General features: G+C 42.3%; 1 long non-coding RNA gene across 1 annotated transcript; it reads right to left on the reverse strand.

Moving 5' to 3' along the window:
• Positions 1-1,240: 1,240 nt before the first annotated feature.
• On the reverse strand, positions 1,241-11,577 carry LOC135987769 (uncharacterized). Its single transcript, XR_010606046.1, has 3 exons — positions 11,439-11,577; positions 2,722-2,755; positions 1,241-1,470 (listed from the first exon to the last, which is right to left on the reverse strand). It is a non-coding gene; the product is annotated as an uncharacterized LOC135987769 (long non-coding RNA).
• Positions 11,578-25,378: the final 13,801 nt, after the last annotated feature.

Raw genomic sequence — 25,378 nt, forward strand, 5'->3', positions numbered from 1 at the left:
CCTGATCAATCTCTGCTCTGTTCAGTGCTTGTATTGCTTTTCCATGACACGACTTCACGGTGTACACCCGCAGTTATGGATTCTGAGAGAGGCCCGTGGTGCTGTGATACAGCAGGTGCTGTTCCCCAGACCTATGGCACTACTGGGAATGGATCCTGTGACAGAGAGGGACAACACACATCTGGGGAAGGAGTGGACAGATTAGGGAAGTGGGGTGTTGCAGCTTGTCTGACTTGTCTAACACATTCCCTGCAGATGCACATTACCTGCATGGTGATGGGGGTCAGTGCAAGGTAGACTGAGCAGCTGGGTTTGGGGCAAAGAGAAACACCTAAGTGTTTTGCTGAGTTCAAGCTGTAGGACTGTGTCAGGCTGTGGAGCGCACGTATGCTGGCTGAGTGTCTGCAACACATGGTGGAAGGAGGAAAACACATCACTGAATTAGTGCTCAGGTCAGTTATATGCCAGGTCTGTAACTGAGGAGCTGGGAGGTGGCAAAGGGTAGTGACGACTGTGCACAGGATTGCCCATTCAGCGTGGAGAACCTTGCTCCCCGCTCCTCATCCCATCCCTGCTGGTCCAGTTCATCCCAGGCATGCAAGGGCAGAGGTGCTGCACAAAACCCCCATCAGCCCTGCTTGGTTCCTCCACCTTTCCCCCACGGGGGCAAACCCCTACCTGGGGGCCAGCCCTGGCTCTCATCAAGCACAGCCACATGCCTGCTGGCACCAACACACCCAGAGTTTCCACCACGCCATCCTGGGCGCTGCCCGGGGCCTGCGGCGTGGCTGGCCCCCTGCTGCTGCGGCTCGCTGCCTGCTGCTCAGCTGTCCCACGCAGCAGCCCCGGGGCTTGGGTTACAGGACAGTTTCTAACTTTGTGCCTGTCCCAAGGCATCAAGGCAGAGGCACATGATTTGTAATTTATGAGGACACCCATAGAGCTGTCACTTTCAAGGCAGGTGTTGAGAAACTGGCAAGCGGCCCGAGCAAAGAAAAAGACTGACCTCACCCTGAAATAATGGTGGCCAACATGGTCACAGGACAGAGAGCATTGACATAAGCGGGCTTTAAAAATAACTAGGTCATCCTGCTAGACTAGCTCACTGTCTTATACAAAGAAGCCATGAGGTACCAATTTATAGTAAAAGTCAGAGCGTAAACAGCTATTCAAGGGGTTGACAAACGTGTAGTGTTTTGAGTCATCATTTTATTTAGCTTTTTAAATTCTCCTCCCCAAATCAAATTTTAAGTCACACCACTAGACATAGCATCAGAATAAGAAGAGAGCTTTCAATGTCCATGCACGGTGGTGGCACCAGACGCTGAGTGGCTGTGACTGCAGAGTGGTCACTAGTCTGCGTCATGGCTGCAGCCACCTCACTTCGAACCTGAGTCACGGCAAAAACCTGAAATGGCTGTTGGACTGGATGATTGATGTAGGTCTCTAGGTGTCTTCCAGCTGAAATGTCTGAAAATGAAGCAAAAGCTGTAAACATATAAACATTTTGTTGCAGAGGAAAGCTGCTGAATATGTGTTAGTAGAACCTGGCCTCAGGAAAAAAAGGAAAGGAAATCCAGAGAGGAAATGAATATTTCTCTTCCTAATCCAAACTTTGGAAAAAATCTTAAAGCAGACTGTTCTCCATTCAGGTCTGAGACAGGGCTGAGTGCTTTCAAACAAATGCTGGTTTACAGAACACACTTCACATCCTGTAAGATCAGGACATTTTGCTGCAATTCACAAGAGCAGAGAAACAGGATTTGGTTTAGCCAGAAATCTCACATAGTTTAAATAGCTACTAGGGGCCAATAGTGACTTAATTTTCGACATCCACATCCATAACACACCTATTCCTGGATTTATGGCACCCATTTAATTCCGCACACAGTTAAAGAGCACTTACTGCTCCTCCTGCCCTCTCCAGCTTGTTCTGTCATTTTGGAGAGAAAAAGGGTGATTTTCCTATAGAAATCTCTTTAAAAGTAACTCTTTCATACCACCTGAATGGTCTGAAGGGAAAGGACAAGAAGAGGGACTAGATAATGGCTACTGCAGCTCTATGCGTATACAGACACTGCATGCCCAGTAACACGAGAATTAAATTCATATGTCGGTTAACACTATTGGTTTTGTCAACAGTGTAAGTTTACAGCAAATTCTTCTTGGTTTTTGTTTCCTAAAGGAAAGCTACCCCTCAGCAGGGTGTACGGCACCCTTGCATTTAGCCAAACAGTTTTTCTCAGCCAGGAAAACAGAAACAAATTATATCGACATGGAAAACACTTGCTTTTGCTTTGACCAAGCATGCCTTTGGGTCAGCTGTTAATATTTTGTCACATGGTGACCGTTCCTCATCTGAGCAACTACTGAACTACCATAAAAAGTCCAGTATCACTGGCATTATGTTGTTTGTCAAGCTTGTAAAGCCGTTACCTAAATCAAGACATCAAGTTACCAGAGGTCAATAGATTGCTATTTCGTGCTTGATTATTTCTATACTCTCTCTAAAAAGTACTTGCTAATTTCCAGTTTCTCAGCTAACCTGTAATGATATAAAATGTCTTGTTCCAGTAAGGCATCTATGCTGCTGTTTCTGTTGTTCAGGTTTAGCATTCTCGGCTTATCACCCCAGGAAAGAGCAACACAGTGTCCCATGTACTGTGTTCAACTTACATCTAATTTTTCCATTACAACTTGCATCATGAGTGTAACTCCTACCTTTGCAGTTGTGGAAGAATTCAGTAGCTCAGTCCTGGAGATGTCAAAGTGAATAGCAAAAACAGTTAAAATAAAACAGGAGAATGACAATGAGTATGCATTTTAATGTTTTGCTTTTGTTTTAATAAACAAAACAAACAAACAACAAACAACAGTTTCTGGGACGCATTTTGTAAGACAGATTGAAAAAGGGGCTGTAAGCAGTTTGCAGCACTTTGTGATGCTTTGTAATTGACAGGCCAATTAAAGAAGAAATATCCTCAACAAAGCAGATTCTGTGAGCCCAAACATCTTATCAAAGTGACAGGCCGCCTAATTAGCTTCAAATGGAATTAGGAGCTCGGTCCCTGCTTCTTTTCCAGTAGTATGTCCATCCTAATTACCCATATCCTATTTCATTCACTTTGACTGTAAACACCTTTCCAATACAATAGATGCCTTCTTAATCAGTGTCCTACAGACTGGGTTTGAGAAAGCCACGGTGCCCGTGAAGTTGTCCTAAATTGATGCAACCCTCTTCGGTGTTTTCTCTACTACAACATAGCTGAGAATTATATTGATGAGCTGAATGACTGTAATTTCTGGATAGGTAACTAGGAAAAATTGACCCTGGAAAAATGGCATTCCCAGGCTTGTCAAAGAGCTATTATAGGCTGCCACAGAGCAACAGTAGAGTCTACAAGGTGATGTGAATGGTTCATAGAATCACAGAACATCCTGAGTTTGAAGGGAGCCACAAGGATCATTGAGTCCAACTCCTGTCCCTGTATAGGACAAACCCAAAATTCACATCATGTGTCTGAGGGCATTGTCCAATTGCTTCCTGAATACTGACAGGCTTGGAGCCGTGACTGCCCCCCTGGGGACCCTGTTCCAGTGCTCCACCACCATCTGAGTGAAGAACCTTTTCCTAAAGTCCAACCTAAACCTCCCCTGGCACATCTTCGTGCCATTCCCTTGGGTTCTGTCATTGATCACCAGAGAGAAGAGATCAGTCCCTGCCCCTCTTCCTCCCATTGTGAGGAAGTTGTAGCCTCCATGAGGTCTCCCCTCAGTCTCCTCCAGACTGAACAAACCAGGTGACTTTAGCCGCTCCTCATATGGCTACTGCTCTAAACCCTTCACCAACTTTGTGGCCCTTTTCTGGACACTCTCCAGTAGCTTAATATTTTTTTTATCCTGTGGCACCCAGAACTGCACACAGGGCTCCAGGTGAGGCCGCACCAGTGCGGAGCAGAGCGGGACAATCACCTTCCTCCCCGAGCTGGCAATGCTGTGCTGGATGCACCCAGGACACGGGTGGCCCTTTTGGCTGTCAGGGCACTGTTGGCTCATGTCCAACTTGCTGTCGACCAGAACCCACAGATCCCTCTCCACGGAGCTGCTCTCCAGCATCTTGCTCCACAGTCTGTATGTACAGCCAGGGTTGCTGTGTCCCAGGTGCAAAATCTGGCACTTGCCCTTGTTAAACTAAAAATGGTTGGTGATTGTCCATTTCTTTAATTTATCTAGGTAAACACAATTATTAAATTGTAATATTTAATTTACAGCTGGATGTGTAGCTTTCCCCTGTATGTGCAACTAATAGACCTTATATCCTTAAGTAAAGGAGAAGGAAAAGTGTCTTTGACTTTCTCTAAACTTGTGCTGCTAAATTACTTAGCAAAAGGTGAATCGAGCTACTTAGAATTTTGCAAATAGGGAAAACTTGACAAGATCATATTAGCAAAAATGTACAAGGAAGGAGTCAGTTAACTCATTCTCACAACACTGATCCTTACCCAGGAAAACGAGCCACAGATATCTCTTGGGACACTGGGCACACAGTCTCTCCAGGCACAGCTCTGCAGTTACCTGGTGAGCTGTTAAGTAGAGCAGAACTGAACTCAGTGCTTCCAGTACTCAGTGAGCCCTTCTTTGTCCCATGTCTATGGAGAGTGGTGGCAGGGCTACAAAACTTGGTTTATACTGCTTTTGTAAGCAGACAAAAACAAGTTCTGGGCAAATTCACTAAAAAGCATAGAAATAATAGCTAATTTTTGCTAAAGCTTATCACAGTTATGAGTCAACTGTAAACCATCCAGGCAGGTGAGAGCATCATGTTGGAGTTTTGTACCAGACTAGCTAAACATAAATAATCTCCAAACAACAGCCAGAGTTGCTAGGAAGCTACTTGAAGCTTTACAGTTATCCTCATTATGTTACAGGTTAAATAGGTTACATGTTTGAAGGTAACCTACCAGCAGACATCTTGATTAGGTATTTCTAGACTGACATCACCCACACATTTCATTTCTTGATAATTAATTCTATGCAGCACGAGAATTGTTGCAGCCATACAAAAGCTTTCATTATGATCCTGACTCTCTTGTTAAGATTGCACTAAATTTTGCATGAAAACAGGGGTTCCACCTCTTTGCATTTTTAGCAATAATATACATTGGCTGCTCAAAGAACAAGAGCTTTAATTTTGGAAAGGCACAATATTTTCAAGCAAGGATGCTCACAGAAGATCTTGTTTGCTGGAAACACTCGTGTAATTTAAAGACTATGCCAGGCAGAAAAGCATCTGAATTATTTTACAGCTATATGCCATTTTTGAACTATATGCTGATATAACATTTATACACTGTGAGTAGGATGATTAAAGCTTGTTGTACAAAAGTGAAAACATACAGTAGTCTATGCTTATTCTCCTCTTCCATGTCTAATTGGCTGAACATGTTGGTGGAAAGATGAGCACAGTACTGCTTCTGATTTAAAGGAAATGCTCCTTTTTGTTCTTAAACATCTTTCCTTGCTATAAATGCAGTCAATGAAACAGTAACACTGTTTTTGAACACGGTGCAGGTTATAAGTGTTCTCCTTGGCACCACAGCTACAAATGCCTCCAACTGCTCCAGCACAGCCTGCAGTGCCCTCAATTTGCACTTAAGACTTCCCAGTACACCCAGTTCCCTGCTTGCTCTTGTTGCCACTGAAGCAGCTTAGCCACCAGGGAATAGTCTTATGGAAGTGCCCTAATCCTTATTCTCTTCCCTAATCCTTGCAATCAGGGATATTTCCAGCTCAGGTATTATTAGAAGGATGCAACGTAAATATCAAAGGTGCTGTACACCAAACTAGGTCCAGAAGACTTTCTCACTACCATGCCACCCATCTTCCAGCCAGCTGAGTGGCCAAGAAAATAATAAATCTGATCCATGCAAAGTAGTTGGCCTGGGATGCCTCACTGCCCAGAGGCAAGCACGGAATCCAATTGACTAAATCCTTATGGCATCCCAGAAGACTGCCCTTCTCCTTAGTCTTCACTCAGCAATGTCTGTGGGTCTCTATGACTGCATCAATGGACCATCTTTTTTTCCCCACTCCTTCTCCTTTCCTTCCACAACTCCGAAGTCAAAAGATTTATTTTTGCCAGCCAGGTGAATTCCTTTGTCCTGTCTACTTTCTGAGGCTGCTTTGTCCTTTTCAGCATATTCAGGGTCCTCTGTGTCCAGAACCACAAGGTACTCAGTAACCTCAGTTAGGCTCACACTGTTGCAGTCGGTGCTCATACTGAGCTTGACACAAAGTTAGTCTGGTACTAGCAAAGTAATGAAGCATATCTCCAATTATTAAAAGTGGCTGATTACACCGGTCTCAAAATTTAAATTCTGACCAGAAAGAACAGACAGAAGTGTCTCTACTTAATTTCCCCTATACATAAAGTGTTCAGATGTTCATAGTTCAGATGTTCATAGATGTTCAGATGTTCAAAGTGTTCAGATGGTGCAGTGTTCAGTGTCCAGTATATAAACAGTTCAGAATTAGACTCAGAAATCCGCAGTGTATGCTCATCTGCAGATATTTGCCTTTGTTAAAATATTGACTCTTCCATCGTCTACAATAATCTGTGCTGTCCTTCCACAGAAAGGTCTACCCAAAATACTGTTATTCTGTTAACACCTGCTATGTCCCTAAGGATTGTGTAAGGGTAAAGTGTTACCAATTCTAATGCAACAAGCTTTTATTATTAATGCTCATTTCATTAAGGAACGATAAAAAAAAAGTTGTTTTGTTTTCTGTGAGAATCAAATCACAGTCAGAGACCCATTCACTGCATTGGGTAGAAAAAAGAAACAACATGCTAGTTCAGAAATCCGACAGCCTAAAGCCCTGCTAGAAATACTTTCTCTATTTGGAAAGAAGATTTATTGGATTTCAAGAAATACCTTTAGAAAGAAATCACTGTAGTACTGCTATTATTTGTAAATATCTGAACCAATTTAAAGAAAAGAACCCAACATCTCTGGGAAGTAAGGCCTGGGAGGACAAAGTGGAAAGGGTATCTCTCAGTGGAGATCTTGTAGGCTCACATTTCACAACCCTGTCTGTCCCCATTAGTTCCAGTTGCTAGAGGTTTTGAATGGACTTCCCATTATATGTTACATTTAACTCCCTCCCACACCTTTTATACAACTCTGCTCCTCAGAGGACAACTTGGTCTGAAGCAAATATGACTTGCATACAAGATTGTGTTTTGATATAGCCACATAAAAGATTTTTGCATGCTACAATGAGAAGAAAAGTGGTAAAGATCTCACAAACTAAGACTGTCCATAAGCTAAACACACGAAGATGTCAATGGAATTTCATTTGGGAAATTAATATGAGAGCTTTTGGAAACGGGAACATGCTATAGGTGTGAGATAACATACCTTGGAGTTACTTATTGTTTCTTTAAAGTAAAGTATAAGTGGCCTTTTTATTTGCTGAAATACATTTTAAACATTCAGAGCACACAGCTGCAAGCTCCCTGACTCTGTGTTCTAAAATCTTAATTACTAGAAGCATTTAGGTCCCTACCTGTTCAAGAAAGCCCTTCCTTAAGTGCAGATGAATATACAGATATTTAAGCATGTGTTTAGGTCTCTTTCTCAATTACAATTCAGCTTTTTAAATCTGCAAACATTGTTCTTTAAAGTTCATTTTGTGCAGAAGTAGTTAACTGTCATCACTTCTTGTGACCTAATGAGTAGAAAAGTCAGGGTTTAGTTTGGTTAAGACAAGAAAGTAGGCCAAAGCTGTTGACAACAGCCAGGTTGGCACGGTCTGGCAGGGAATGGACTGTTCTGGTCTCAGCATTTCTCTGCAAGACCTTCACCTGTAAATCCTGGGTGTGAGCGGGGCCGTCCGCTGCAGCAGGCAGCACTTGCTGCCTCTCATGGCTACAGCCCAGCAGGGAGAACGAGTTGGTGGTCTCAAACCAGGCAGTTGTGCATGGCAAAAATCCCCAGCATTAATCCATACCCTTGATGGCAGAAGTCATGGCAGAAAGAACCAGCACCAAAGTAAGAAGAGAAATATGCCAGCCAGTACAGGACCCCACTTTCCTCTAAACAGGCTAGGGAGGCATGAAGGGAAAAGCCTCTGGAGCAAGTCATACAAACAAGTCAGTGTGGTAGGAATCAGCGATGGTGTCCAGGCTGTATCTTTTAGACACACAGTGCCCAAAGAAAACCCAAGACACTTTTCTAGATGAAGTAATATTTTGCACAAAGAAAGAAACAGAACACAGCACACTATACAGGCAATCTGCAGATATCAAACAATCCCTAAGTAATGCTGAGATACAGCTGCAAAAAAACCCAACAACAACAACAACAAACAAACAAATCCCACCAAAAAAAATGAAAACAAACAAACAAAAAACCCCAACAAAACAAAAAGACCCCAAGCCAGACCAATCCAAAACAAAAAACCCCGTGGTCCTGTATTCCTGTGGGACAATTGTGGGACAAATGGGGAGCTAGCAACTTGATAACTTGCTCCTACATCACCTAATTAATCTTCATCACAAGTTAAGGCAAATGTTCAGGACCACTAACTCTCACCACCACTGAAGTCTTGTCACTGAAACCACATGCACTGCCAAAGTCTAATTCACAGTCGATTTTTCTTTAATTCACCAGATGGCAAAGATATGGAAGAAAGAAGAAACAGCAAATTTTCCTTCCCCACCATTATGGAAAACTGGTCAAAGGAACAGAATATTTATGGCAGATTGTGTGGGGACAATCAAAAGATGGAAAACATGAGCTATTAGATAACCCTCCAGCTCCTCTCATCTGGCAGAAGCGCGTGTTACCACATCGTCTCATGCACATTCCCAGCCACCGCTAATTCATTACTTGCAGACCTGCCCCCTTTCCCTAAAAATGACAGATGCCAGTGCTCTAACACGGGTCTGCCCAGATGCGTCCCCCCACCGCCCCAGCCTGTGCCTGGCCAGCCCTGCGGGAGGCTGGCCGGCATGGTGAGTTAAGCCTAAGATTCTCAGGATTCCCCACAACATAACAGCAATGCTTCGGAGAGTTTCTGCAGCTTGTTATGGGGGATGCCGTGCATGGTTACTACAGGGTATATTTTCATTTAGTCTGAATGCTTGGCACCCTTGGACCGTAAACAGAAGCCTAGGTAGAAATAGATGGAATTATTTACTTACGCTCCCAGTGATGAAAATGATTAGTCAATTAACTTTACTAATGTACAGTATCTTGTGAGAAGATAAGATGTCAACAAGTGAAGCTAGCTTCCAGATCGTGTCAAAAAGAACAAGCCTGCTGGCATTTAGGCTGATTTATGGTGAACTATGACAAGTATGCAAATTATGAAAGTTCCCTTTTATGTTTACATTTGTGCATTTTTCTTTGGCTATTTCTGATGATAGGCAGATTAGTGCAGCTACTTATAATTTGATCTCATTGACAGGAGAGCATTCAGCCTAGAGAGACATCCTGCAGCCCCAGCTTCCTGTACTACAACAGGCTGAGGGCGCCGTGTTGGTAAATATCTTCAAGGGGAAAATGGCAGCTAAAATTAGGCACGATGATATTACAGGGATCACTGAGAAAAAGCCCAGATGAAAAAAGTTTATAACATGAGACAGGTTCAATTAGTTATTCAGTTCATTTAAGTAGTCCAGCTGGACAATTATAGACAGCTACCAATTCCATTACATAATCATGAAGCAATGTCCTCATGAACTTCTATTTGTGCATCACTGTATCCATCCAGGATCTCTAAATCTCTTTTCAGTTCACTTGTCAAATCCAACCTTCCCCTTGTACAGGATAGCTCCTGGCCTATAGTCCTGCATGTGTTATCCACACTTATGTAGTAAAATTTCTTGATGTCTCAAACCATGTAGGTGCTTCAAACTTTCTCCAACTTAGCGGTCAGCTCAGGTACTAAAAGTGCCTTGATCATGGATGGCCTGGACCACAGGTTTCCAGTCATTTAATGCAAATGTAACTTCATCCTCTAATTGTACACTTCCACCTTCCTGGGCGATCTTACTCTCCCTCTGCTAATCCTCTGCTGTCATTCTACCAAAGGAAGGGAAGATTACAGATTACAGTCAAGCAACAGGGTTCCCTCAAACACATCTAGCTGAGTGAAACTGGTTAAGGGATGAATTCTACAAATATTCTTTGGGAAAAAACTGCCCCAAACTCTCAGTTTGTCAAAAGCCACATGACTCTGTGAATTCTCCATGTCTTTTATTTGAGTGGGCAGTTTTGGTGAAGAGTAAATCCAAGTATTATGGTCTCCAGAGAGCATACTTTAGAGATTTCCTGTGAACATTCATTTTCCATCTTCAATGAAAGTGACTCAAAACAATTTGTCCTCCTTAGGTTATTAAGAATCCTTTCAGGCAACCACTGAATTAAGAATCTTTTCAGGCTCACTCCAAGTGATGGCCAACACATAGTCCACTATATGAGGAGCAACACACCCGTGTTTGTACATATAAACCCAAAACTGCCAGCATCTTCCTGGCCATTCCTGTATGTCTGGACATCTTGTTTGCACTACCACCAGCAGATGAGGTCTAGCATCAGCAGCAAGCAGGAATTTCTGACAATGAGTAGCCCTGATTTTGGTGCATTTGCTTGTAAGGACCTTTCATTGCACATGTGCGAGAACAGTTTGAGATAACATTCAGGTCATAAAAAATACAGAATATTAAGGAATATCTAATATCAAAATGAGGTTCATTATCTGTGTAATCAGTTCCTGTGTGTAGGCCCACCTCACAGTGTACAGAAATATGTTAAAGCAGCTCTTCAGCTTCAGCTGTAGGGACTCGTATTTTAAACTCATTTTGTCCCCCAATTCAAGCCCAAGCTGCAGATAAAAATGACCCTGACACAATAAGGTAAGTGGTGGTAACAAGGCAGACCCACTTTCAGGTCTTGTCAGTTTGTATTTAACTGAATAATTCGTGTAACTACCAATTTTCTCATTTCTGGCATTTGCCTCCAATGTACTGTGCCATAAGATATTGCAAAGCTTTCAGTACTATCAGCTGCTAATAAATTTCTTTCATGTACATTGGTAATTCTCTCCCCACCCTGTAAATAGTAATAATAATAAGTTACAGTTTGCATGCATATTATTTTAATGTAGACATGTGCAAAATAGCTGTTGATTTGAAAAGCAATTGCATCAGTGGGAAAAATGAAATTTTCCATTGCAAGGCTATATGAATTATCTGGAAGACCCTCTGTCTCCTGAAATCAAGTAATGCTGAGTCTCACAACACTAACCACTGCTGCTACATTCCCAAAATGCTGAAACGTGGTTCAAAGGGCAGCTTACCATAGTAAAAGCAAAAAAGTAAACTTCAGTTTCATTTTTTCCAACAAACATAATGTTCCAAGGCAACTTACAAAGCTGTGTGGTCACTGGCGTTCCCAGACACCAGCAAGGGCTCACAGGGTGAGCAGACCCCGCGCAGTCAAGAGTGAGCTCCCGGGCACAGCTCCTCCATTCCCAGCCCGTCCACATTCCTGGTGAGATGACACAGGCTTCTCCTTTGGCCATGTCTGACAGTAGGACACAAAACCCACCGTCAGCCCTGCGACACAGTTTCCACCCAGGGGGAGTTTCCAGCCCTTGTAGTCCCACACCACTTAAAGGGAGCTAGGCCCTGGGATTTTTCCAGGCAATAAGATGGAAGAACGATGGATGGGACATCCCCATCCAGATTTGATTTACTGGAGGTAGATTTCAACCAAAGGGTGAGGCCAGGAGTCCCCAAGGACACAGGTGGTTTTCATACATTCTCTTCTCTGTCAGACAGACTACCTCAAAGCACAGGGCACAGCCCAGGCTTTTGTGGCCACGTGTGGTCAGTGTTTACAGGTCACCCCATGACAGCAAAGCCCTTGCTGGTGGCCTCAGACACTCCATCTCAGTCACTCATTCAAGGGCAGGGTGCTTGTATATTTTCTTCCTGGCCATGGGTTCTTCCCCTTTAACAGAAAGATAACACTAACTCTAACACTAATACTAATGAGATAAATGGAGGAAGATAAAACACCTCACACATAAGTAGCCAAACAATTGTTACAATGTCATATTCAACAACTCTTGGCCAGAGAATGTCCTGAATAACCCAGATTACTTAGATCTGATTCCAGGCTGAACCTCTCTCTCACTTATCTGTAAAAAAGTTAGAAGGGGATTTAAAGGACAGCCTACCTTAGCATAGACAGAATGGTCAACTGCAGTTCAATTCTTTCCATTGGACACTACCTACAAAGCTACTTAGTCACTGGCATCCCCAGGTGTCATCTGTGGACAAAATTGTACATCTTGGCACTCCCAAGGACTGAATTCAGATCTAAACTTTGAGGAGGTCCACAAGCGTAAGGATGATGCAAAAAAGTCTCTGAATGAATCCTGAGTGTTAACCAAGTACAGTCACATTTTTTTCAGGGTAAAGGAGTATTTCCACAGCAGCTTCCAGATGAGTGAAGCAGAAGAGGCAAGATAACACTGTTGGTCTTTGCCTTCCTGTACAGCTGCCACATGCTGCAACCAGTGACATCCTCTCTGCCAATGACTGCATGGGAGGTACAGCATTTCTGCTGGGCCCCTGCAGGCTGCTTAAAAGTCCAGCAGAAAACCTGGGAACTTCAGAATATGAAGCTGTTTTCTTCATCACTTTTTCCTGTGGATGGTTGTGCAAAAAATTTGAAAGCTTTGGAAAAATGAAAAGGAAACATTTTCCACACAGAAGAGATACTTTTTCTTGGAAGGAACAGTAAGAGAACCTCTAGAGTATTTTCTTAAAGGATGTAGCTCCTGAACATCAAGCAATCAGTTTTCCCTCTATAAAAATTAAGCCTTTCACATGATGTTGCTTGCCTGGAAAACTTGCAGGTTTACATTATTAAAATTCCTCTGTTCCTTAGGTGATATTACTTAGTATTGTGCAGTGTTAGCAATACAAAAATATCTCCACATACATGTTCATGAAGTAAAGCTGAGAGGTATAAGCTCTGTTTTCATTATTTGAACCCAAAGAACACATATATGAACGTAAAGTTTAGGAAGAGATGATGTAGCTAGACAAGCAGCTAAAAGACATTACTTTTCTTGCAAAGTTTGCATCTCATGTGTTCTTAAACTATCCAGGATTGAACACTATTATTTCTACTATTTCCACTAGAAACATACACTTGTTTTTTTCTAACTAAACACTATAATTCATATTCTTAAAGTTAAGAAAATTTCATTTTAATTACAAGTAAGTAGCCCACATTGACCTTTCAAACTTTAGTTATTAGAAAATAAAGAAGTACAATAAAATCTGAAAAACCTTGAGGAGGAACGTTGATTTCTTGGGCTTCAAAACTTACAGAAACTTTGCACCTCTGTCTCTAACTAGAAGCCAGCAGAAATTACCTGGGACATCAAAAAATAAATGAAATAAACTGCGAGCAAAAAAGCTGTTCTGAGCACTTGGTTTAACCATGTCATAGTTTAGTCAGTCACATAATGTTAGAACACACTTGATATGAGAGAGAGAGATGTCCAACCTTATTAAGCAGAAGCTATCTCAGAAGTTGAAACAAAAGAGGAATCAAAGATTGTTCCTACTCTGGAAGCAAAACAGGCACTGTTGGGATAATACAATTTACATATCTCCCTCCTTTTCTTAATAGAAAGGAAGAAAATGAGAGCAAAGTCACCAAGTCTGAGAAGTATTAGGCCATATCTGCTGTCATGAATATCTACACAAGTCACTAGGAAGCATGTCTTTGCAGGTCCCTGTGTTCCTGCCAAATTACTAGTAGATCTCCAGTGTAACAGAAATAATGTGAAATAAAAATGTGAGCTCATCATATGAGCTCATTTATCTTACTGGGTCCTGAGAACTGTAGTGTGGAATGGGAGTAAAGGCTGGGGAAGTGCTCATCATTGGGTACAGTTGCAGTCTTATTAAACATCCAGTTGTCACCCTCTCCAGGGATAAGTCACACAGAATGAGGGATGAAGTAAAAAACTTCAGGAGTCGTTAAAACATTTCTGTCTTAATATCAGTTTGGAGGAAGCCTACTGGCAGAAAATGCTGAACTCAGTCTGGACACAGTAGGAGTTTCAGCAAGAAGAGGAGTGAGATCTTTCACAGGAACCAGCCTGTGCAATCTCCCTTGGCAACCACCAACTAGCACTGAAGGAAATAGTTTCTGCTCCAAGTACACAGATCATTTAATACACATGTAATACACATTTAATACACATGGTCATACAGCAGTGTGTGCATGTGGATGTGTGCACACATATTACTTTTAAGATACCAGGGTCTCTTCTCCCAAGCAGTAAGAAACAGGACAAGAGGAAATGGCCTCAAGTTGCACCAGGGGAGATTTATACTGGATATTAGGAAATACTGGTTATTGGGAAAGACACTGTGAGGGTTGTCAGGCATTGGAACAGGCTGGTGGAGTCACCATCCCTGGAGGTGTTTAAAAGATGTGTAGATGAGGTTCTTAGGGACACGGTTTAGAGTTGGACTTGACAGTGTTAGGTTAATGGTTAGACTCGATGATCTTAAAGGTCTTTTCCAACCAACATGATTCTTTGATTCTATGAAAACAAAACCCCTCTGGTGCACATAGCCTTCTTGGGGAAAAGATGACAATAAATGTGGGATAAGTGTTAGTTGCATTGAATGAAGCAATACTGTAAGATACTCAGACAGTTTAATGATGAATATGGTAACTGAATATAGGGGAGGAAGAACTGAATTTTAGCAGAATATCTCTAAACTGGAATTTGTGTAATCAAACTCTGTAAATATGTGTAGACTTGCCTACTGCTAAGAAAAGCACCAATCTCAACATAAAGCAAAGTATATTAATTTCTATGTATATTGTGGCTGAGATCATGTTGATGACTGCTCATTTTAAAAGGCAAAGTACGACATGCAATCTTACTTGTTATACATCCAGCTCAGCAAAATATCTTGACTTTAAACATGGGCTTCTGCCCCGAGGAGCAGTTTGCTGAATGAAGGCCGGACATAGCTAGTGCAAGAAATGAGAGAGTTTCAGAAGCGTAAGATACACACTCCTATAAGACTGTAACTTTACGGGAGAGCAGCAGGCACCTCTCCTCTTACACAGGCAGCTGCTCCAGAAATGCTCCCTTGTTTACTGCCAGCAGTGCGTGCAGCAGAAGAGCTCGCCTCCACTCCTGCATCGCGATTCAAAGGCGCATGTAACGAGGGGGTGCGTGCCTGCCGAATCCTCCTGTCAGCATATCTTCTCGGTTTTCACTTCTTCTTCGCTACTTTGCAAACTCTCCGCTATTTTTTCCCAAGCCATAACACAGGGGCTCTTGGAGATTATTGCCATTCTCCCCCTGCCTGTCATACACCTTGTTTCCAAGTATGGTCACTATGAGGGGACTGTCGCTTGGAGCCTTTGTGGAAAATTAATGGCAGACAGGAAAGGGCAAAAAAGACAGGACAGATGGCTCTGTCACCACCAGCCTGATGCCATGAGAGAGCTTCGGTGCCTTTGCAAATGCCACTCTGTTCTGCAGACTTACTCTGAAGTTGATCCGATTGCACCCTTGGCAGCTGTCTTTCTTGTTTTTTACAAGATTTTTCCTTGTCCTTTGACTTACTGGCACCATCCACCTGGCGAATGAAAAAGTTCAGTTTTTAAATTAGTGACTGGGTGCTGATGGTCTGAAATACTGTTTAACTATAAGCGTATTGGCATCTTGCTAGAAGTGGTGTTGAATAGTGTTGTTAATAGGGCTTGTTTACTTGCTGGTTAAAATCCAAATCGGGTCAGCTGAGACCTGAAGAGGCAATGAGTAAACTTCTAATTTAGTAGATGAACGGAGTGATGTCACCCCACTTTATTCTTTAAATGGCATTCTGTCTAGTTTCACTTTCACAGTGAAACACACACCCATAGTATATTTGGAGTACATTGGAAGCACTAAGAGATGCGTCTCCTTCTGTGAGCAGTGCCAGACAAACTGTGGTTCAGTTTATGCTAATACTTGTAAAGATATGATTAGGATTTTATGCGTTTAAAACACAATGGACTTCAATAGGGTGAATAAATTGTGATATGACACCAGGCCACGCAGTCAGAGTCTGCAGATAGAAAGCTAATATCCTGTCCTCTGGAGAAGCGGAGCTATAATCTCTAGTTATGTAGTTTCAGCCTGTGTGATTGTAATTATAGGAAAAGTTCTACATTGCACACATCACAAGACAGTTTGCTATTAGGAAAGAACAATTCATGTCAGGCATATTTGCTTTCAAAGACTGGTATGTTTGTAATATTTTGTTAATTAGATGCAAGATTAAATGTTTTTAATTTCCACCACTTTTGATATTGTAGGAGAATATTTCCAGGATTGGGCAAAATTTAAAAACTGGAGAATTAGACTGACAACCGGAAGAGCTAGTGCTCCAGTGTGATTTGGAGTGGAACCACTTGTCTACATGTGAATATGTGTCAGTGTCCCAAATCTACAGACAGTACTCAACTGTGGCTACTTGATGTGAAGAAATATCTGAGATCTTGCACATTCTTGGGTGCATTAATGGGAATTTTGAGACAGAAGTAAACAGGAGATTCTTGCCATTCCTGTATCTCACTCCTAAGGAGAGGTACAGGCGGTTTCTCTACTACCAGGTCTAGCCCCTGCTTGATGTCAGCTTTTCCCATGATAATTTTGCATAGCACACCAACACTACTGAGTACTGGAAAATGCTGGAAACATAGCTACAGATTGCTTGCAGGAAGACAGCTGACAGCCCACCTTCTGGAGTGAAAAGAGCTTTTTCTGTTGCTGTGAAGCAGGAAGGGGTTTGCTGTCACAGAACTGTATCACCAAGTCAGTGATATCACTCCTCATAGAGAAGCCTGCTGCTCCACATGCTCAAACAGGTTGATTTTCTTTTCCTAATCAAACTCATCTTCAAGACTGATTCAATGAAAAGTTATTACATTAAAGTTTTAAGATAAAACGAAGCCCCAATCTGGGCAAAAAATTCTCATTCTGTAGTGATGGGTTACAATTATACCTGAATATAAAGTATTAAAAGAATTTACATAGTCTGCCTGGAAAATGGGCCTGAAATAACTGAGCTCACTGTGTTGTAGTTCTGAGGTTGCCAGCACCCAGCTTTGTGACATTAATCCATATATCAGAGAAGACCACTTTAGAATAGTCTGCAACAGGGGTAAACTCTGGATTTATGAAAACAGAAGTTGAGCAATGTATATAGCAGCAGGATTTCAGGAATATCCAGGATGAGGCATCTTCCTATCCTAAAGCAGTTGTTGATAAGTTTTCTAGCTTTACCTGAATCATTCTGTATTCTTCTGATTTCTTTGAGCAAGAAGAATTTGTAGTTCAATTATACCGTTACCAGCAGACCTCACTTCTGTTTTGTGTCCAGACAAATTAGAATGGAAGTGAATTTTATCTTTGGGATTTACAAAGCAAGATGGTATGCAATGACAATGTCACTTATGAGGTTAAACAGGGAAAAGTGTAAGTCATTATATTACAATATATCTGCTTAACAAGTGGTGGTCTTACCTTGTCTGGGCTTCGCCAACATGTCAGCACTCAAAGACATGAACAATAAACACACTGCTCAGTTGCAAAGCCTACTGTAGACACCACTACTAAATCTGTTGCAACTAAACCAAGCTCCCGCAGCCATTCGCTTCCAGGCCTGGAAACATCTTTTCGTGTATTCTATACCCTGTCCAAACTTTAATCAGAGGCTGAAAGCAAAAAGATTGCCAAGAAGGATGTAAAAACATAAGCGTAGTCCAATATTCACTCTTGGTAGTGGACATGCTGAGTATGCGACATGCCACGCTGCAGTCCCTTGGGTAGGAAAGTTGAATTAACTCATAGATGCAATTTCATGTCTTATATTAATTACTCAGGTAGCTTCCATGCTGCCCAAATTCATGGAGAGTCATAATGTTTGCCCTTTCCAGGATGAATCTGAAATATCTGCCTTCCTTTCCTGATATATTTGCCCAATGATCTCCATTCCTCTCCTTTCTCATTTGTCTTAAAACATTCCCCAACATATTACTCTTACTCCACACCTTTAAATGGTCAAGTATTCTGTCCTTTGTCCAGCTGGATGACTTGGATTTCTCAGCCCCAGCCTAGATGTGACATTTCTACTTGTTGTCCTTCCAGAATATTAAAAAATAAAGTGTTGTCAATAGAAGACAAGCACTTGACTTTTGCTTTTGCAGATGGAAGCTTCTGTTCACGTTTCCACCTGTGCGGCATCACTTACACATATCAAAAGAATTTTCTACTATTACATTTAATTGTCAACATATTCTGTAGTGCCCATAGGAAAATTATGTCATGATGAATTGGAGGGAAGAGTTCCCTGTAATCTCCATGGGAGGACAGATACCGTACTTCTGTTTCACATCCCAGAAGGACAGCCACCTTGGCCGTCTTCAATTCTTGTTCTGTGTCCCTTCTTTATCAGGCAATAAGTGTATGTCACCACCATGAGGTCTCACTAGGAAGGCTGCAGAGGAACTTTAGGAATATCAGGCTCTTAGGCAATCCACAAAGCCTAACATGAGGTTACTTTTTCCAGGCTGCAAGCCTGAGTCAGGTGCTTGATGGAGGGTAACTAAATAATATCTGCCAGCTTAGAGCGTATGTTTGAAAAACAAAGGTGGTGTTAGAGTAAGTCTGGAGTTATGTGCACAAACTTGGACTGTAGTTCCTCTCCCTGGCAGTAAGCCTTGGTGCTCTGAAGAGCCTACATGAGGTCTAATGAAAGTGCAGGGTAAATAAATAATGCCTGTGATTTTACTTGTTTCATTTACCAGATAGATATGAGGAAAGAACTTTTTACCAGATAGATATGAGGAAAGAACTTTTTTCCAGAAAGACCTTGAAATTCAAAGATGAAGCTTCATCCTAGGATTGAATGGTGGTGGCAACTGCTCAGTGGCAATGTGTGGAGAATAAGCACTGGATCAAGACCATCTCTTTTAGGAACAGACAAACCCATTGCAGATGAGGAGATGAAGCCCTGCTACTTCACAGGTTCAGGTGGGAATAAAGGATGTGCTCCCTGGACTGCAGACTAGAAAGGGGAGTGCTGCCTGAAGGTATAGCTACAGTGGACCAAGAAGAGCTCCAGAAACAGCTGTGGGAAGACACATTGCCTCTCCCCGCCAGCCATGCCTCCTGTTGTATGCCCCACTCAACCTTGCAGAACAGCAACCCAAGTGCTGCCAGTATTGTGGCAAGAGAAAAGGAGGCAGAGATTAACTAGTGGATAAAGTTTCTCCATCTTTACTACTCCAAACTTTACAAGCAATACTGATGACTTGCTGCTAGCTGCAGCTTGTTAGGAGAACCATACCTTTTTTCCACTAACAAAAAGTCTGTATCAATAAGCAGAGACCAAGCCTCTGCCTTTCACTGAATGCAGTCCTGTGGATCAGATGTGATGGGATGGCAAGGACAGAGACATCACAGTGGTAGTGGGCTCATTTCAGTGTCTACCTGACACACAACTGCCTCGTACTCATTAGAGTCTGGAGAATGCAGAAAGACAAGAGCTTCTTAAAATACTGCAACCCAAACATCTCATCAGATACACTGTGTTGGAGCAAAAGACCTCCTGAATGTTTATAAATATGTAAGGAGTGAGTGTCACGACAATGAAGCCAAGCTCTTCTCGGTGACAACCAATGATAGGACAAGGGGCAATGGATACAAACTGGAACACAGGAGATTCCACTTAAATATGAGAAGAAACTTCTTCACAGTGAGGGTGACAGAGCACTGGAACAGGCTGCCCAGGGAGGTTGTGGAGTCTCCTTCTCTGGAAACATTCAAAACCCGCCTGGACGCCTTCCTGTGTAACCTCACCCAGGTGTTCTTGCTCTAGCAGGGGGATTTGACTAGATGATCTTTTGAGGTCCCTTACAATCCCTATCATTCTGTGATTCTGTGAAATAAGAAGGTCATGTGCAGTGACTCAGAAGTCATGTTCAGGGTAAGCAAGTAGCGGAGAGGAGGGGGGAAGAATGGGGATGCTGCATGGGACTGGCAGAGAAAATGTTAAAAGTCAGAACTATATGAATGTGACATGCACATGTTCTTAGTAATACAGGATGCTTAGAATAGACAGGATGCCAAGGAGGACACAAGCAAGGTGTTGGATAACAGGTTATTAAATGTCAAGTGAATTAAAGTGTGTTCTATACCAGGTCAGGTGAGTGCTGATTAATTATGACTGTGTCAGCAAAATGGGTAAGCACTTACAGGCACTCTTGAAAAGTAGTTACATGAGGTTGAAGAAGATGCCTGCTCCACCCAGACACTTGTGGCAGAGACATGGTTTGCATTATGTGATAGTTACAATGCCTTTGTGAGGCACATTTAGTCCTTATGAGCAACAAACAAGGAAAACTACAGAGAATACGACTGAAACTGTAGAATATTAAATTAATGCAGTCAGAATATTGACTTGGATGGCTTCTATGAGAGGAAAATTAATCAAAAAGCAAAGCTTATGTAAAATGTAGCACATGCAGGAATACAGGCATGTGCGTGTAGCCTAAGGGAAAAAGGGTGAAGAAACAAATTCTTCTCTAAGACAAAGCACAGACAAGGACCTATTTACCTCCAGACTAGCTTCCCTGCTTCCCAGAATTTAGAATGTATCATTTCTTCATTCATCCTTACCTGCTCTCTCGTATCAAAGACACATTACTCTAGTATTTCTTCAAAAAGCCTGCATTACCCTGGTAAGCTCACTCCTCTCACCCTATAGACTGGTTCTTGTTTTCCAAAATAAATGTTTTGAAGGGGGAGGCTGCTGAGCCCATTTTCTTCATCAGTTTGGAAACATTTTTCAGCTCTTTGTCTCTGAAGCTGGTTTTGGAAGAGCTGAAGAACCAGAAAAGTGACATCAACCTTTTAGGGTGGCAGAGCAGAAGAAGAACCAGAAAGGTTCACCAGCAGTTCTGACCATGGAGAGAAAGCTCCTCTGGTCAACCTGAACTGGCCATCTTTGGGAACAGTTCCTTGCCAAGTGGGTGAGGTCAAGTATGGATTAAGGAGCTCCAGCCTGCACAAGATTTAGGCAGGAGTTGAACTATGATAATAATTCACAGCAGTCTGCAAGGTGCCATATTAAACCTCTTGCTTTTCTTTCCTCCGTTCCATCAGCTCCTTTTCTTACGAGGGATGCAGAGAAGAGTTGTTTTCAGGGAATAGTGCTATTAACAGCATGTTTAGAGGAATAAATGTAGCAAATGAGCACATTTTTTGAATATTATCTCCATGATAAGTCTAATACACTGTTCTGTCAAACCAATGGAAAACATTCTTCCATATTGCCAAGCGCCCTGGGAGTTCGGAGTGTCACTTAGCCACCATCAGTTTTTACTGTTTGATCTGACTCTTAAAACATCGGCAGTTGCAATTAGTCAATACATGTATCCAGAAAAACAAGCATCAATAATGTCAGCCAAAAGAGATACATGAGTAGCTTCTGTATATAGATGACATTTATTACTACTGTGGAGACTGAGATGAATAGCTGTGTGTGACCAGGATCAGACCACAGGCTCGTCATGTCTGTGTAAGAGCTCCTTAATGACATTTTGGACATCTACACTGATATACATTTTTAAAGTTTTTCAGAAAGCCACAATCAGCATGCTGCTTCATTCACCAGTAGCAAAGTCAGTCTCCATTAAACTCTTGCTATAGGATGTGCACTGTCAAAAGGAAGTAGGAAGCAACTCAGGGGTGGCAGGAAATGGCAGCTGGGCCAATACTGCTCAGGTCAACTGGCAATAACAAGCAAGGAAGGTGAGACCAAAGAGCAACAAAAATGGATTCAAAAAAATGGAACAGAAAGCCCTCCTACTCAATAAAAACTTAGGCATTTGCAATTATTTAGCAGCTCAACTCAAATAAGTAATGTAGATGCTAGAGTATTTAAGGAGGAATCAATCTTCTGGCCTCCCCTAGACATTCGTGACCTTTTTGTGTCCTTGCTTTTCCATAGTCTTAAGCCAAACAAACATTATCTTTCCTTCATCATGTTCACAGAAGAGCACATTCAAACCAATTCTTGAATACCACCTTTTCTCTTTGATTGAGCAGAATGACAGTAGTGATGAAATTAAGTAGAAAGTTTGATTTTGTATAAAAAAGAAAATAAAAAAGAATATCAAGAGAACTAGAAAATTCTATTTTGAGAAAGCTATTGAAGTTATGATTTAATGAACAATTCAAAATCCTAAGCTACTTTCCCAGGAGAGAGGAATCTGTAGCACCTCTTGTAATAGCTTATCATTCCAAGCAATCACAAACCATTGAGTGATGCCTGGAAGGTCAGCATTTAGATTTATGTTAATAAGCAAACACATCACTTTTCTTGCAAGGGGAGTCAAATGTTCAGAGTTGAGAGAACGGAAGTAATAATGTGTGTTTTAATGGACTCAAAGAAGAGTACGCTAAAAGATGCAAGCCCTGTATCTTTTAAATAAAGGTGGCACTGTTGAAGATAGATTTTTACACACTTCTTGAAACTTCAGATTCTGCTATTAAAACATTTCATACAACTTGACTGAAGGATACCAAGCAAAAGATTTAAATCTTAAGATTTAACATCCCACTAATGAGGATGTTAGTATAATCACACACCAAGTCTAACTCCAGCAGCTCCTCTAAGCCTGCTCCCCTTGGTGACAGCCCCTTTGCCAGTTGGAGTGGCCGACTCTGCCTTGTCTGGAATTTTCTTGATCTCCTGTCTTGAGTGGCAGCTGCTGGCACCCTGTGAGTTCAGGGAATTTGCTGGCATATTGTGGGTCAGGCACAGCGGACACCTGAGCACAGCAGAAAAGCCGGCTGAGGCCCTGCTTACTGGGCGGGGGGGGAGAGTACTGAAAAGAGAAAGAAAAGAAAGGAGATTGGTGCATCAGACCTGAAGGTATAATGCTTTTTTAATTAATCTCTGTCCAGACAGTAGTCAACCCCGTGTGCCATATTTTGCCTGGACCAGATTGATTAACCTGACTGCAATGGCAATGTACTAAAACACCAACCCATGCACACATGCCTGGTGACTGCTAAATTCAGGTGCCAACAGGCACAGCCACCTCTCTATGGTGCCAGGTTACTTCCTTAGGGTTGGAGTGGCTGCTTCAATACCCAAGTTCCCTTATCTGGCTCTGCATGGGCTTATTTGGCACAGACACCATGCTGCATGCAGACCTGGAGCCAGTTGCACTTCACTGAGCCCTGAGGTAGGGCTGGAAATGCTGTGCTGGGGTATCTGATGTGGATCTGCCTCGGCATCCTCCCATCCAAAGAGTACTGCAAATTTTCACACCTGAGTCATCACCTGGAGTTTCTCTGTCTCTGCAGCATCGCTTATACCCACAAAGAGTAACCAGCCTGTGAGTATCAGATGTATTTCCTTTGGCTTCAAAGCTTTCATTAGACTGGAAGCATTTAAAATACCAGACTGTTAATACCAGCAGACATTTGCAAAAGCACAGCAGGCACATTTCTTATTGCTCTGTTGTTTACTAAGTGTATTTCTTATTAACTTCAAGTATCTTGCTTTGTGCTGTAACTGAAGACCTCTTGGAAATTTCTGTTAGAGCAACATATCTCAGGCTGTCTCCTTAGCAGAACTTTCTACATTGATTATGTTACTCAAGCCTGAATTACCTACCATGTTTTTCTCCAGGTAAAACTTTAGTCTTCTTTTTGACATACACATTTTTAAGCAGCTTGGGGATTAGTTCCCTGAGAAGTTAGTTATTTCTCTATGCAGCCAGTAGAGATCTGATGGGGCATTTCCTATCCCCACCTCCAGAGAGCTCTCTGAGCGTCTTCTTTGCTGTAAGAGGAGATACCTGTCCTTGCAGAGGGGTGTTTCATACCGGCTCAGGCTGTTGTGCCTGGTGTCCATGTCCAGGTCTTCCATGAATGGATTCAAGGAGAGCATCTCAGGCTATGGGGAAGCATGATAAATCCCAGAGAGCTGTGCAGGACCTTGCCTGCCAGGCTGCCATGGCTGGTGTCACTGGCCAAACAGATGGAGGTAGGTGTGATAGGAACAGAAGCAAGTGTCAATAGCTATCAGAGTGCTGCATCCAAGAAAGTCATCCATACAGGCATAAACATTTTGACGGACTTGTTTTTGGCAAACGGAAACTTCTGATTACTGAGCAACCCAAAATGTCTGCTTGTTAACCAGCTAGTCCGTTGATGGTTCAACTGGAAACAAATTTTCCCAGTTAAAGTACAGCCTTGTAGAAACCAGATGTCCTGGTTCATCATTTTCAGGTCAGGAGCTGTCCATCATACAACTAGATCATGACAGGGTGAGAAGCCAGAGCTATGGATTTCCACCATGAAAAAACTAATGGCATAATCTTATCTTTTGCAATTATTGGAGGAAGCCCTTGGTCAGAAGAAAGCCAGAAAATCCTGCTAAGTCCTTTTCATGAAGTAGATCATCTGCTATCCGAATTATAGGAGCCCAAACTGATGAATTACACATGGCACTGACATTAAATCTTGGTGCGTCTAGTGCTTTTTTGGTTTTTAAATATGTCTACCCTCTATTGGAGAGTCAGCATGTGTTGTCACAGCTTGGCTGCCTAATTTTAACCACTAATGGGGCTCGCTTATCCCCAGGATCCAACTTCAGGCTAGAAATAGGAAGCCGAGTGATGGTCATGTGTTTGACAAGGAGCCGGGCAGTGGGCCAAAACACATTTGAGCTGGATGGAATTTCTTGCCCCTGTGAAAATGCAGCGCTAAATCTTCCTCCCCCACTCGCCTCTTTACACACAAGTGGATCCCTCTAGTACAGTGAACTGTCACCCGAAACTAACAAGGAGGATGTGTCTCCCGGCAATCCGAGCTTCGGTCAAAAGTTCACCACTTGCCAGCCCCCTTATGCCAACTTGGACCAAGATTTCTGGAATGGTTAGAAAAATATTTTAATGTAATTCACCTTGCTATGCTATTTCATTAATAACCTCTAAAAATGCAAAGAGTGCGGCCTTCAAATTCCTTGACATCCTCAGCATATGACTAATAATAATGAAACTTTCTCGCTGTCTGCAAAGCCACTCTGTGAACGCTCTGTTTTCCCTGGAGTTTCATGGAGCCTTTAGAAAATGAAGCACATTTGCCATGTCCATTTTTTACAGCCAAGTAACCGCTGTTCGGCCGAGTCCGCCTGAGCTGGCTCTTTGTCCACCCCACCAAACTGAACTTTCCTCTCTCCCTGCACTCT

Source organism: Caloenas nicobarica, chromosome 3 (genome assembly GCF_036013445.1).
Source record: "Caloenas nicobarica isolate bCalNic1 chromosome 3, bCalNic1.hap1, whole genome shotgun sequence".
Lineage (NCBI taxonomy): Eukaryota > Metazoa > Chordata > Aves > Columbiformes > Columbidae > Caloenas > Caloenas nicobarica.